The sequence below is a fragment of the Arachis ipaensis genome, chromosome B6, assembly GCF_059453495.1.
Source record: "Arachis ipaensis isolate K30076 ecotype BB chromosome B6, ASM5945349v1, whole genome shotgun sequence".
Taxonomy (NCBI): domain Eukaryota; kingdom Viridiplantae; phylum Streptophyta; class Magnoliopsida; order Fabales; family Fabaceae; genus Arachis; species Arachis ipaensis.
Genome location: NC_142441.1, coordinates 51,345,973 through 51,362,072, shown reverse-complemented (window position 1 = coordinate 51,362,072; position 16,100 = coordinate 51,345,973). Strand labels below are relative to the sequence as shown.

Below are 16,100 nucleotides of genomic sequence, written 5' to 3'. Positions count from 1 at the left end.
AGAACAACTTGAAGATCATGAAGAACACTATGAATGCATGAAATTTTCGAAAAATGCAGGATGCACATGCAATTGACACCAAACTTATAACATGACTCAAGACTCAAACAAGAAACACAAAAAATATTTTTTGATTTTTATGATTTTCTAATTTTTTTTGGTATTTTTCGAAAATTAATTGAAAAAGGAAAATAAGGATTCCAAAATTTTTAATATGAATTCCAGGAATCTTGCATTCTTAGTCTAAAGCTTCAGTCCAAGAATTAGACATGGCTTACTAGCCAGCCAAGCCTTCAATGAAAGCTCCGGTCCAAAACACTAGACATGGCCAATGGCCAGCCAAGCTTTAGCATGTAATTCAGATATGACATGCCTGACATACTCATTCCCAAAGGAATAGACATGGCTTTACAGCCAGCTAGGCTTCAACATGCTTCCTGAAACACTAAAATTCATTCTTAAAAATTTTGGATAAAAAAAAATTTCTGAAAACATTTTTATTTTTATTTTTCGAAAATAAAGGAAAATTTTTTTTTTTTGAAAGATTTTTGAAAAATTTTTTTTTTGAAAAGAAAATAAGAAGAAAATTACCTAATCTGAGCAACAGGATGAACCGTCAGTTGTCCAAACTCGAACAATCCCCGGCAACGGCGCCAAAAACATGGTGCACGAAATTGTGATGTCCAGGCTCGAACAATCCCTGGCAACGTGAGCAACTTGGTACGCGTAATCGTGATTACACTTTAATGATGTAAAATTCATGGCTCTTTCTTTCCCAGGCAATGGCGCCAAGAACATGGTGCCAATACCATGGTTCACAACTTCGATACAACTAACCAGCAAGTGCACTGGGTCGTCCAAGTAATACCTTACGTGAGTAAGGGTCGAATCCCACGGAGATTGTTGGTATGAAGCAAGCTATGGTCACCTTGCAAATCTCAGTCAGGCGGATATAAAGTGATAATGGTGTTTTCGAATATTATATAATAAAATAGGGATATAGATACTTATGTAAATCATTGGTAGGAATTTCAGATAAGCGAATGGAGATGTTTTTTGTTCCTCTGAACCTTTGCTTTCCTGCTATCTTCATCCAATCAGTCTTACTCCTTTCCATGGCTGGCTTTATATGATACATCACCACTGTCAATGGCTACTTTCGGTCATCTCTCGGGAAAATGATCCAATGCCCTGTCACGGCACGGCTAATCATCTGGAGGCATCACCCTTGCCAATGGCTTCATCTTATCCTCTCAGTGAATAATATGCTCACGCACCCTGTCACGGCACGGCTATTCATCTGTCGGTTCTCGATCATGCTGGAATAGGATTTACTATCCTTTTGCGTCTGTCACTAACGCCCTGCAATCGCGAGTTAGGAGCTCGTCACAGTCATTCAATCATTAAATCCTACTCGGAATACCACAGACAAGGTTTAGACCTTCCGGATTCTCTTGAATGCCGCCATCATTCTAGCTTACGCCACAAAGATTCCGGTTAGGAGATCTAAGAGATATTCATTCTAGCTTATTTCATGTAGAACAGAAGTGTTTGTCAGGCACGCGTTCATAAGGGAGAAGGATGATGAGCGTCACACATAATCATCACCTTCATCACGTTCTTGGGTGCGAATGGATATCTTAGAAGCGAAATAAGATGAATTGAATGGAAAACAGTAGTACTTTGCATTTATCTTTGAGGAACAGCAAAGCTCCACACCTTAATCTATGGAGTGTAGAAACTCTACCGTTGAAAATACATAAGTGAAAGGTCCAGGCATGGCCGAGAGGCCAGCCCCCATGGTCTAAGAACTATGCGTTCCCAGATGTCTAATACAATAGTAAAAGGTCCTATTTATAATAAACTAGTCACTAGGGTTTACATGAGTAAGTAATTGATGCATAAATCCACTTCCGGGGCCCACTTGGTGTGTGCTTAGGCTGGGCTTGAGTGTTGCATGTGTAGAGGTCTTTCTTGGAGTTGAATGCCAGCTTTTGTGCCAGTTTGGGCGTTCAACTCTGGTTTTGGCTCCTTTTCTGGCGCTAGATGCCAGATTTGGGCAGAAAGTTGGCGTTGAACGCCAGTTTACGTCATCTATTCTTAGCCAAAGTATGGACTATTATATATTTCTGGAAAGCCCTGGATGTCTACTTTCCAACGCAATTGGAAGTGCGCCATTTCAAGTTCTGTAGCTCCAGATAATCCACTTTGAGTGCAGGGAGGTCAGAATCCAACAGCATCAGCAGTCCTTCTTCAACCTCTGAATCTGATTTCTGGTCAAGTCTCTCAATTTCAGCCAGAAAATACCTGAAATCACAGAAAAACACACAAACTCATAGTAAAGTCCAGAAATGTGAATTTAACATAAAAACTAGTGAAAACATCCCTAAAAGTAACTAGATCCTACTAAAAACGTACTAAAAACAATGTCAAAAAGCATATAAATTATCCGCTCATCAGCCACCAATGTGCATATAAGGTTACACAGTTAGTTAGTTAGTTGAAGTTCATGAATAAACAAAAATCTTTTCTTCTTTTTATTATTCTAGCCATAAATTGTAACTTTCTTTTTTTGTATGATATTAATTCTTACTTTTCTTATTTGATCTTTATAGGGAAAAGGAGAGGAGCATTGAAGGAGATTGATTGGAAAATTAAATGAGAAAGGTTCGGCCACTTTATGAAGAGAAAATACACACTTGTCTCAAGAAGAAATGCATTGGAAAATGTTACCATGCAACATTGAAGAAAGGAGACTCTTGAAGACCGAACCAATAACCCTCATAAAGTGATGATCCTTGTCCTTTCTCCATGCACAACCCCAACCGTCCATCAAGCAACCATTCCATCAATCCACACCCTCCACTCACTCATAATCTCCCTATATAAATGAGTTCTAGTGCATACTTACCCCTCACATTCAAATTCCCACTCTCAACACTTCACACTTTCGACATCCAAAACCCCTTCATCACACCTCGTCTTAACCAACCAAATTTTTCATCTATCCTTACCTTCCAATCCCCTCTAACAACAACTCTAATTCATGGCATCATCAAGTTCCAAGAGGTAAAAGAGGAAGGAACCAATGGAGAACATTCCTTTCGATGAGAAGAGATTCAAAACTGCCTTCCATGAACAAGAATTTGAAAGGATCAAGATCAAGAAGATACTGCCTGAGTTAACCTTCCAAATCAATGAAGACGAGTGCCCACAGATTCGGGAGAAAATTGAACAAAGAGGGTGGCAAAGGCTCACTAATCCAGAGGGGAAGATCAATGCAAACCTCATCAAAGAGTTCTATGCAAATGTGGTTAGAGAAGATAAAACTAGGGCCCCAACCTTTAAAAGCTATGTAAGAGGAAAGGAGGTAGACTTCAGCCTAAATGCTATAACAAGAACTCTTCACTTGAAATCACCACATTTTGATGAGCCCAGTTATCATGCAAGGATAAGTAAGAGCTCTGACAATGATGAGCTCACAGAAATCGTGACTGACATCTGTGTCATAGCAGCTGATTGGGAGAGGTATGCAGATGGAAGACCTTGGTTCATCAAGAGGGGAGACCTTAGCTCGGAAGCCAAAGGGTGGTTTGAACTCGTAAGGAGGTCCATCCTCCCAGCTGCAAATAATTCAGAGGTCAATATTAATCGAGCGACTATGGTACATTGCCTAGTACAAGGTGGAGAAATCAATGTGCATGAACTCATAGCTGAAGGGATTCAAGAGTCAGCTGAGAAGGCTGATTCGGGTGCCAAGCTTTGGTACCCCAGCACTATTCTCAGACTATGTTCAAAGGCTAAGGTGGTCTTCGAGGATAGCAATCCAGACTGGGTGAACCCTGGGAGGCTAGTTACAATCCAGCGTCTTGTCTATACTACACCTGCTCAGCAACAAAGAAGGCCACAAATAGGGAAGCTAAAAGCGAAAGAAGGAGCCCACCAAGAGGAGCCTCATCAAGAAGAATATCAACAAGAAGAGCAGCATGACCCAGCCAACTTGAATATGAATCACCTTCTAAGGGCCATTGAAGATCTGGGGATGAGACATATGGAAGGACAAGAGCAAATACTAAACCTTCAGTCCAACTGGATGAGCCAACAAGAAGAGTGGCAAAAACAACAAATGGAGCAGCAACAGGAACAATACTCCCAGCTCACTCAAGCCATCCACCAAGTTACTGAGAGGCAAGAACATCAAGATAAGCATTTGCAGGAACTCAATCAGCGACAAATAGCTCAGATGAAAGCATTCAATGAGTTCACTGTACTTAATGAAGGACGGCAACTACATAGGGAGGAGTTCAACGTAAACACTCAAGCCAAGTTGAACTATATGTCTAGTAATATGCATCATCTACACTATGCCATCCCTACATATGATGAGGTCCAAAAAGATTTTGTAGAACAAGAAGAAAGGAGGGTGAAACAGCAGAAGGAAACACTCAAGAAGAAGATGGAAGATGGTGGTTTCTGGAAGAAGCTGATTGGAAAAAGCAAAGGGAGTGGGAGTACGAGCAATCAAGAGGGACACAAGGAGGACAAGCAAGGAGGAGAGCATGGGCAACCACATGAGTAAAAGGTGGTGGAGTTCCTTCTTTGGTCCATCTTTTTCTATGCTTTGAATAAGGAAGATCTTGTATGAAAGAACATGCTTCCATAATAGTTTGAACCTTTTTAAATTCTGTCTTTTAAGTTTTTGTGTTGAAGAGGTCTATGTTTACTAGTTTTTATGTCACTGCATCCTTACTTTGCTTACTTGTATGTTCGTCCCTTTAAATCAAATGAAAAGAGAATGAGTATTTTTAAAGACCAGAGAGGAGTTCATACTATGGAGTAAGTTCATGAGTTTATGGTGTGATCATAAGTTAGCTAAGTTGGTTCAACCAGAAGGTGGGAGGACAACTATCTGTCATGAATACTGTGCTTGAGGAACACCCCATGAGACTAGCTAAATAAGAAGATCCTAATAAGAAAAGGGGAAAGAACAATAAAGGTTGAAAAATAAAAGAAAAAGAGTAAGCAATAAGGCTAGGCACCAATGGTTTTAATCTTGAGGCATGTGTCTGTGGTGCTCCTGTGTGAGGGATCTACTTGGATGAATAAGCTCTTAGGGGTGCCTTATCACTTGGTAACTTGGGTTAACTAACTCGGGATTATCAGCTGAAAGTCCACTATCAAGAGCAACCCTCAATACAGAGCATTTAGTAACCCAAAGAGGTGCTGGACACCAAAGTCTCAAGAAAAGAAAATAAATAAACTATGTGCCTGTGGTGTGTATGTATGGGGGAGAGACTTGAGCAAGTAAGTCCTTAGGGGTGCTTCAAGACCTAGCACCTTGAACCAACTGGTTCGGGAGTGTTGGCTGAAAGCTTATTTTAAAGAGTTTCCCCCTTACAGAGCACTTATCTTAAGAACAAAAATAAGCTCTGAAATAACAACAAAAGGATCAATGAATAAAAGTCTCATGGGATGCAATCACAGTGAGTATTCTAGGACATGATAAAGGTCTGAAAGCCAGGAATGAACCTAAGTTGCTATGCATGAAACCACCATAAAACCAGGGACATGACTTCCACAAGAATGACTCATTTCTCTTGGCATTCCATTCATCATTCTCTTGTTCCAGTACTTGCTTAGGGACAAGCAAGCTTTAAGTTTGGTGTTGTGATGCCAGGGCATTTTGGCCAGTTTCACTGACCTTTTCTTTACTGTTTTTAGGGTAGTTTCATGCATTTCCTTAGGAAATAAGCTAGTTTTGGGTAGATATTCACTTACATCTTGATTCAAGCATACATTGTGCACTTTACATGATTTCATGAGGATTTTGCATAAATTTAAGGACAAATTGGATGTTGCATTTCCCATGACTTGGACTAGAACTTTGATGCACTTTATTGCTTGATTTCAGGACAAAGGAAGCAAAGAAGAACCACATTAGTGGCTACGTTAGTTACACTAACGTTAACACTAACGTGGAATGGGAGTAACTTGCAAAGTTAATGAGAAAAGTAATTGCCAATAACGCTCTCGAAGCCATCATTCCCCACGTTAAGAGTCACGTTAACTAAGTTAACATGAACTCTAACGTGAAAGAAAGGAAATGGAGCCAACGTTAGTGACACTTAACATTATCACTAACGTTGGACCAAGCTCATAAGTGGCCACGTTAGTTGCCACGTTAACTTAGTTAACGTGGCCTCTAACATTGAGAAGTAAAGGGGAAGCCAACGTTAGTGAGATTCAACTTTATCACTAATGTTGGCCAAGTCACAATAAGCCGCGTTAACCCCCACGTTAACCTAGTTAACGTGCAAGCTAACGTGAAGAAACAAGGTGTTCGACAACGTTAGTGACACCAAACATTGTCACTAACGTTGGAAGGAACCCACACAAGCCCCAATAAGCCACGTTAACTCCCACGTTAACTTAGTTAACGTGGAAGTTAACGTAAAGAAGGGAGGTGATCGCCAACGTTAGTGACACCCAACGTTGTCACTAACGTTGGAATGAGCCCACACAAGCCACTATGAGCCACGTTAACTCCCACGTTAACTTAGTTAATGTGGAAGCTAACGTGGATAAGGGAATGATGAGCCAACGTTAGTGACACTCAACTTTGTCACTAACGTTGGAGATGGCTAGCATGGCCACGTTAGAAGCCACGTTAACCTAGTTAACGTGGACTCTAACGTGAGAAATAGGGGCACATTGGAACGTTAGTGACAATGGTAAGTGTCACTAACGTTCTCGAAGGTTTTCAAGACTACGTTAAAAGAGCCACGTTAACTAAGTTAACGTGGACTCTAACGTAAGGAAGGGGGAGACTTCTCAACGTTACTGGGAAAGGTAAGTCCCAGTAACGTGTGCGAAGGGCATAGAGGCAACGTTAGTTGCAATGTTTGTGCCACTAACGTTGAAGTTAACGTGGCTCTTACTTTGGTGAGGAACGTTAGTGAAAAAGGTGATTGTCACTAACGTTCTCGAACCCATATTCTCACTGAACGTTAACACCACTAACGTCCTGAGCTAAAGTCTCTGCCCACTTCACACTTTCTCTCTGCAAGTAAAGCCAAGCCCAATGAAGAAGAGAACTGCTTCAAACTCAAGATCCAAAGGCCCATACCCAAGACTTGAAGAGCCAACTAGAAGAACAGAAGAGTAGTATATATAGGAGTAGCTTTGAATTAAATTGGGGAGTTGGAAATTATAGGGAGCCTCTTGGCATAGAACTACTCTCTGTATTTTACTTTCTCTGCACTTCTAGTTTCATCATGTATTCTCCATCTTTGTTTTCATTTTTCAGAGCTATGAACAACTAAACCCCTTTCATTGGGTTAGGGAGCTCTGTTGTAATTTGATGGATCAATACTAGTTTTCATTATTCTTCTTCTATCTTTTCTCTTGATTTTACTTGAAAGCTTTCGATCTTCATCCAATTTGGTAGTTATCTTAGAAAAGAAGCTATTCAAACTTGGATCTCTTCTAAACCTTGAAAGAGGAATGAAGAGATCATGCTAGAAATGCTTTCTCATGCTGGACCAAATTGGGTTTGGATGGATATGTGACTATAATCCTCTCAACACTTGATTTGGGAAATGCATGTGGTATAATCAGTGACCATACTTTATCTCTTCTCATGAGCAATTGACCAAGGAATTGGCTATTGATCAAGATTTGAGAGATTGAATTACAAGAAATTGTAATTTGATCACTTAAGATTGCCAAGGAGATCAATGAGTGCATTGATTGAGGAAGAGATGAAAATGAAATTGATCCGGAGAATGCAACATCTCCTGAGCCCAATGAACCCCCCATTTTTGATCTTACCCATTCTCTTTAATTTCTGTCGTTTACTTTTATGAGCAATTTCCCCATTCCCTTTTAAGATTCTGCAATTTACTTTCCGTCATCTACATTCAGCTCTTATTTCTAGCATTTACTTTTCTGTTATTTACTTTCCCGCCATTTAATTTTCTGCAATTCTCAACTCAAATTCTGATTCGCTCAACTAGAACATTCCTCTAATTAAAAAGTTGCTTGATCAATCAATCCCTGTGGGATTCGACCTCACTCTATTGTGAGTTTTTACTTGACGACAAATTCGGTACACTTGCCGAAGGAAATTTGTTATGAGACAAGTTTTCCGTGTATCATACTCACGTAAGGTTTATTACTTGGATGACCCAGTGCAATTGTTGGTTAGTTGTGCAAAGTTGTGACAAAGAACTAAGATTATGAACGTGCGTATTAAGTTTTCAGCGCCGTTAGCAAGGAATGAACGATCACAATTTTGCATAACAAGTTTTTGGCGCCGTTGCCGGGGATTGTTCGGGTTTGGACAACTGACGGTTCATCTTGTTGCTCAGATTAGGTAATTTTATTTTAATTTTAAGATTTTTATTTCTTATTTTTGAAAAATACAAAAAAAATTTCTTCTTTTTTGTTTTTCCCAAAATAATTTTCAAAAAATACCAAAAAAAATTTTTTTAATAAAATCATAAAACCAAAAGTAATTTTGTGTTTCTTATTTGAGTCTTGTGTCAAATTGTAAGTTTGGTGTCAATTGCATATTTTTCAAACTTTCTTGCATTTTTCAAAAATTCATGCATGTGTTCTTCATGATCTTCAAGTTGTTCTTGATGAATTTCTTTGTTTGATCTTTAAATTTTTCTTGTTGGTGTCTTTTCTTGTTTTTCATATGCATTTTCAATTTGTTAGTGTCTAAAGTTTGAAAATTTCTAAGTTTGGTGTCTTGCATATTTTTCTTTTCTTAAAAATTTTCAAAAACATGTTCTTGATGTTCATCTTGACCTTCAAAGTGTTCTTGGTGTTCATCTTGACATTCAAAGTGTTCCTGCATGCATTATTAGTTTTGATTTTAAATTTTTATGTTTTGCATCTTTTTGATGTTTTTCTCTTTCTTCATTAAAAATTCAAAAATCAAAAAAATATCTTTCCCTTTTTCTCTCATAAATTTTTGAAAATTTGGTTTGACTTAGTCAAAAAGTTTTTAAATTTAATTGTTTCTTATGAGTCAAATCAAATCTTCAAAAAAAAATTTTCAAATATTTTTCAAAAAATCAAATCTTTTTCATTTTTCCTTTCATAATTTCGAAATTTTCAAAATCTATTTTCAAAATCTTTTTCTTATTTCTATTTCATATTTTCAAAATTAATGCTAACAATTAATGTGATTGATTCAAAAAAAAATTTAAGTTTGTTACTTGCCTAGTAAGAAAGGTTCAATCTTTAAATTTTAAAATCATATCTTTTTGTTTCTTGTTAGTCAGGTAATCAACTTTAAGTTTCAAAATCAAATCTTTTTTTTTAATTTCTTTTTCAAATCTTTTTTTTCAAAATAAATGTCAATCACATATTTTTCAAAATCAATTTCAAAATCTTTTCTAACCTCTTATCTTTTTAAAATTGATTTTCAAATCTTTTTCAAACTAATCCTATCTTTTTGTTTGATTCTTATCTTTTTCAAAACCACCTAACTACTTTTCTCTTTCCTATTTTCGAAAATCCCTCTGCTCTTTTTCAAAATTTCTTTTAATTAACTATTTGTTTTAAATTTTAATTTGATTTAATTTGATTTTTCTTTTTTAAATTTTTGAATTTTAACTTTAATTTTAAATTAAAAAACAAAAAAATTTTTTATTTTATTTTCAAATTCTTCCATCTCTCATCTCCTTCTAATTATTTATTTATTTATTAACACTTCTCTTCTACTGAAAAAATTCGAACCAACTCTTCTCCTCTGTGTTCGAATTCTTATCTTTTCTTTTCTTTCTTCCATCCTTCTCTTCTTATACTAATATAAGGAATCTCTATACTGTGACATAGAGGATTTCATATTTTCTTTTCTATTTTCTTCTTTTTCATATGAGCAGGAACAAGGATAAGAACATTCTTGTTGAAGCTGATCCTGAACCTGAAAGGACTCTGAAGAGGAAGCTAAGGGAAGCTAAAGCACAACTCTCTAGAGAAAATCTGACTGAAATTTTTGAAAAAGAAGGAGACATGGCCAAAAATAATAACAATGCAAGGAAGATGCTTGGTGACTTTACTACACCAAATTCTAATTTACATGGAAGAAGCATCTCAATCCCTGCCATTGGAGCAAACAATTTTGAGCTAAAGCCTCAATTAGTTTCTCTGATGCAACAAAACTGCAAGTTTCATGGACTTCCTTCAGAAGATCCTTTTTAGTTCTTAACTGAATTCTTGCAGATCTGTGATACTGTTAAGACCAATGGAGTTGACTCCGAGGTCTACAGGCTTATGCTTTTCCCGTTTGCTGTAAGAGACAGCGCTAGAATATGGTTGGACTCTCAACCTAAAGATAGCCTGAACTCTTGGGATAAGCTGGTCACGGCTTTCTTAGCCAAGTTCTTTCCTCCTCAAAAGCTTAGCAAGCTTAGAGTGGATGTTCAAACCTTCAGACAAAAAGAAGGTGAATCCCTCTATGAAGCTTGGGAGAGATACAATCAACTGACCAAAAAGTGTCCTTTTGACATGCTTTAAGAATGGACCATCCTGGTATATTCTATGATGGTCTGTCTGAATTATCAAAGATGTCATTGGACCATTCTGCAGGTGGATCCATTCACATAAAGAAAACGCCTGCAGAAGCTCAGGAACTCATTGACATGGTTACAAATAACCAGTTCATGTACACTTCTGAAAGGAATCCTATGAGTAATGGGATGCCTCAGAGGAAGGGAGTTCTTGAAATTGATACTCTGAATGCCATATTGGCTCAGAATAAAATATTGACTCAGCAAGTCAATATAATTTCTCAGAGTCTGAATGGATTGCATGCTGTATCCAACAGTACTCAAGAGGCATCTTCTGAAGAAGAAGCTTATGATCCTGAGAACCTTGCAATAGCAAAGGTGAATTACATGGGAGAATCCTATGGAAACACCTATAATCCCTCATGGAGGAATCATCCAAATTTTTCATGGAAGGATCAACAAAAGCCTCAACAAGGCTTTAATAATGGTGGAAGAAACAGGTTTAGCAATAGCAAGCCTTTTCCATCATCCACTCAGCAACAGACAGAGAATTTTGAGCAGAATACATCTAGCTTAGCAAATATAGTCTCTGATCTATCTAAGGCCACTCTAAGTTTCATGAATGAAACAAGGTCCTCCATTATAAATTTAGAGGCACAAGTGGGCCAGCTGAGTAAAAGAGTCACTGAAACTCCTCCTAGTACTCTCCCAAGCAATACATAAGAGAATCCAAAAAGAGAGTGCAAGGCCATTACTTTACTTTGTGTGGCCAAACCCAGAGAGGAGGAGAAGGACGTGAATCCTAGTGAGGAAGACCTCCTGGGACGTTCAGTGACCAATAAGGGGTTCCTCAATGAGGACCTGAAGGAATCTGAGGCTCATACAGATACCACAGAGATTCTATTCAACTTGCTTCTGCCCTTCATGAGCTCTGATGAGTATTCTTCCTCTAAAGAAGATGAAGACATTATTGAAGAGCAAGTTGCTAAGTACCTTGGTGCAATCATGAAGCTGAATGCCAATATATTTGGTAATGAGACTTGGGAAAATGAACCTCCCTTGCTCACCAATGAACTAAATGCATTGGACAGGCAGATATTACCTCAAAAGAAACAGGATCCTGGTAAATTCCTAATTCCCTGTAACATAGGCACCATGACCTTTGAGAAGGCTCTGTGTGACCTGGGGTCAGGAATAAACTTAATGCCACTCTCTGTAATGGAGAAACTTGGGATCTTTGAGGTGCAAGCTGCCAGAATCTCATTAGAGATGGCAGACAACTCAAGAAAATAGGCTTATGGACTAGTAGAGGACGTGTTAGTAAAGGTTGAAGGCCTTTACATCCCTGCTGATTTCATAATCCTAGACACTGGGAAGGATGAGGATGAATCCATCATCCTTGGAAGACCCTTCCTAGCCACAGCAAGAGCTGTGATTGATGTGGACAGAGGAGAGTTGGTCCTTCAACTGAATGAGGACTACCTTGTATTTAAAACTCAAGGTTCTCCTTCTGTAACCATGGAGAGGAAGCATGAAAAGCTTCTCTCACTACAGAGTCAACCAAAGTCCCCACAGTTAAACTCTAAGTTTGGTGTTTAACCCCCACATTCAAACTCTAAGTTTGGTGTTGGAAGGTCCCAACAATGCTCTGAATATCTGTGAGGCTCCATGAGAGCTCACTGTCAAGCTATTGACGTTAAAGAAGCGCTTGTTGGGAGGCAACCCAATGTTATTTAACTATATTTAATTATTTTCCATTTCTATTTTATGTTTTCTTTAGGTTGATGATCATGTGAAGTCACAAAAACTACTGAATAATCAAAAACAGAATGAAAATAGCATAAAAAAATAGCTCACCCTGGAGGAAGAACTTACTGGTGTTTAAATGCCAGTAAAAAGCATCAAACTGGCATTTAATGCCAGAAACAAGCACCAGACTGGCGTTTAACGCCAGAACAGAGCATGGAAGTGGCATTAAGCGCCAGAAACAAGCAGCAAGCTGGCGTTTAACGCCAGACATGCACTCTAAGGGCATTTTGCACGCCTTATTAGAGCAGGGATGCTAAGTCCTTGACCCCACTGGATCTGTGGACCCCACAGGATCCCTACCTATCCCACCTCTTCTTCTCTCCTCTTCACACCTTTTCATAACTCTCTTCCTCAAATACCCTTCACCAATCACCTCCACCCCACCCCTATATAAACCCCTCAACACTACTCCATTTTCACACATTACAACCACCACTTCTCCCCCTTGGCCGAATACACCTTCTCCCTCTATCTCCTCCATTTTCTTCTTCTTCTACTACTTTCTTTTTTCTTTTTCTCGAGGACGAGCAAACCTTTTAAGTTTGGCGTGGTAAAAGCATTGCTTTTTGTTTTTCCATAACCATTTATGGCACCTAAGGCCAGAGAAACCTCAAGAAAGAAGAAAGGGAAGGCAATTGCTTCCACCTCTGAGTCATGGGAGATGGAGAGATTCATCTCAAGGGTCCATAGCTCAGTGGTAGAGCATTTGACTACACAACAAGAGAGCCCACTCATGGACCTCAACAAGAGCATGAGGAATTCCCTCACCAAGAAATCCCTGAGATACCTCAAGGGATACATTTTCCTCCACACAACTATTGGGAGCAACTAAGGATAGGAGCACCAAAATCACTAGGGATGAAGCAACAAAGGCAAGGAAGAGACATAGAGGAGCTCAAGAGCACCATTGGTTCTTCAAGAAGAGGAAGACGCCACCCTCACTAAGGTGGACCCGTTCCTTAATCTCTTTGTCTATTTATTTTTCTCTGTTTTCGTTTACTATGCTTTATGTTTATGTTTGTGTCTTATTACATGATCATTAGTATTTAAGTGTCTATGTCTTAAAGCTATGAATGTCCTATGAATCCATCACCATTCTTAAATGAAAAATGTTTTAATTACAAAAGAACAAGAAGTACATGAATTTCGAATTCATCCTAGAAATTAGTTTAATTATTTTGATGTGGTGACAATACTTTTTGTTTTCTGAATGAATGCTTGAACAATGCATATGTCTTTTGAATTTCTGTTTATGAATGTTAAATATGTTGGCTCTTGAAAGAATAATGAAAAGGAGAAATGTTATTGATAATCTAAAAAATCATAAAATTGATTCTTGAAGCAAGAAAAAGCAGTGAATACAAAAGCTTACAGAAAAAAAAGAAAAGAAAAAATGGCAAAAAAAAAGAAAAAGAAAAAGCAAGCAGAAAAAGCCAAAAGCTCTTAAAACCAAAAGGCAAGAGCAAAAAGCCAATAGCCCTTAAAACCAAAAGGCAAGGGTAAAAAGGATACAAGGCTCTGAGCATTAATGGATAGGAGGGCCCAAAGGAATAAAATCCTGGCCTAAGCGGCTAAACCAAGCTGTCCCTAACCATGTGCTTGTGGCGTGAAGGTGTCAAGTGAAAACTTGAGACTGAGCAGTTAAAGTCAAGGTCCAAAGCAAAAAGAAGAGTGTGCTTAAGAACCCTGGACACCTCTAATTGGGGACTCTAGCAAAGCTGAGTCACAATCTGAAAAGGTTCACCCAGTTATGTGTTTGTGGCATTTTTATATCTGGTGGTAATACTGGAAAACAAAGTGCTTAGGGCCACGGCCAAGACTCATAAAGTAGCTGTGTTCAAGAATCAAAATACTGAACTAGGAGAATCAATAACACTATCTGAATTCTGAGTTCCTATAGATGCCAATCATTCTGAACTTCAAGGGATAAAGTGAGATGCCAAAACTGTTCAGAGGCAAAAAGCTACTAGTCTCGCTCATCTGATTGGAGCTAAGTTTCATTGATATTTTGGAATTTATAGTATATTCTCTTCTTTTTATCCTATTTGATTTTCAGTTGCTTGGGGACAAGCAACAATTTAAGTTTGGTGTTGTGATGAGCGGATAATTTATACGCTTTTTGGCATTGTTTTTAGATAGTTTTTAGTATGATTTAGTTAGTTTTTAGTATATTTTTATTAGTTTTTAAATAAAAATCACATTTTTGGAATTTACTATGAGTTTGTGTGTTTTTCTGTGATTTCAGGTATTTTCTGGCTGAAATTGAGGGACTTGAACAAAAATCAGATTCAGAGCTTGAAGAAGGATTGCAGATGCTGTTAGATTCTGACCTCCCTGCACTCAAAGTAGATTTTCTGGAGCTACAAGAGTCCAAATGGTGCGCTCTCAATTGCGTTGGAAAGTAGACATCCAGGGATTTCCAGCAATATATAATAGTCCATATTTTGTCCGAGTTTAGATGATGCAAACTGGCGTTCAACGCCAGCCTTCTGCCCTATTCTGGAGTTAAACGCCAGAAACAGGTTGCAAAGCAGAGTTAAATGCCAAAAATAGGTTACAAACTGGCGTTTAACTCCAAGAAAGACCTCTGCACGTGAAAGCTTCAATGCTCAGCCCAAGCACACACCAAGTGGGCCCGGAAGTAGATTTCTGCATCATTTACTCATTTCTGTAACCCTAGTAACTAGTTTAGTATAAATAGAACTTTTTACTATCATCTTTGGAGCTGATCTTTGATTAGTTTTATGCTATCTTAGACCTTTATGGGGGCTGGCCATTCGGCCATGCCTGGACCTTGTTCTTATGTATTTTCAACGGTAGAGTTTCTATATACCATAGATTAAGGTGTGGAGCTCTGCTGTTCCTCATGAATTAATGCAAAGTACTATTGTTTTTCTATTCAATTCAAGCCTATTTCTTCTCTAAGATATTCATTCGCACACAAGAACATGATGAATGTGATGATTATGTGACGCTCATCATCATTCTCACTTATGAATGGGTGCCTGACAAACACTTCTGTTCTACATGAAAACAAGCTTGAATGCATATCTCTTAGCCTCCTGATCTACGATCAAAGTCTTCGTGGTATAGGCTAGAATTATTGGGTGCCATTCTTGAGATCTGGAAAGTCTAAACCTTGTCTGTGGTATTTCGAGTAGGATCTGGGAAGGGATGGCTGTGACGAGCTTCAAACTCGCGAGTGCTGGGCGTAGTGATAGACACAAAAGGATTACTGAATCCTATTCCAGTATGATTGAGAACCGACAGATGATTAGCCGTGCAGTGACAGCGCATTTTGGACCATTTTCACTGAGAGGACAGGATGTAGCCATTGACAACGGTGATGCCCTGCATAAAGCTTGCCATAGAAAGGAGTATGAAGGATTGGATGAAGACAGTAGGAAAGCAGAGATTTAGAAGGAACAAAGCATCTCCATACGCTTATCTAAAATTCTCACCAATGAATTACATAAGTATCTCTATCTTTATTTTACGTTTTATTTATCTTTTAATTATTAAAACTCTATAACCATTTGAATCCGCCTGACTGAGATTTGCAAGGTGACCATAGCTTGCTTCAAGCCGACAATCTCCATAGGATCGACCCTTACTCACGTAAGGTTTATTACTTGGACGACCCAGTGCACTTGCTGGTTAGTTGTGCGAAGTTGTGACAAAGAACTAAGATTATGAACGTGTGTATTAAGTTTTTAGCGCCGTTACCAAGGAATGAACGATCACGATTTTGCATACCACACACCCACC

At 38.4% G+C, this 16,100-nt stretch overlaps 1 non-coding gene and 1 pseudogene across 1 annotated transcript; one reads left to right on the top strand and one right to left on the bottom strand.

Moving 5' to 3' along the window:
• LOC148555543 (uncharacterized) overlaps positions 1-16,100 on the top strand; it is a 193,399-nt pseudogene that overhangs the window by 166,180 nt on the left and 11,119 nt on the right.
• LOC148555544 (small nucleolar RNA R71) lies at positions 10,420-10,527 on the bottom strand. Its single transcript, XR_015888226.1, has one exon. It is a non-coding gene; the product is annotated as a small nucleolar RNA R71 (small nucleolar RNA).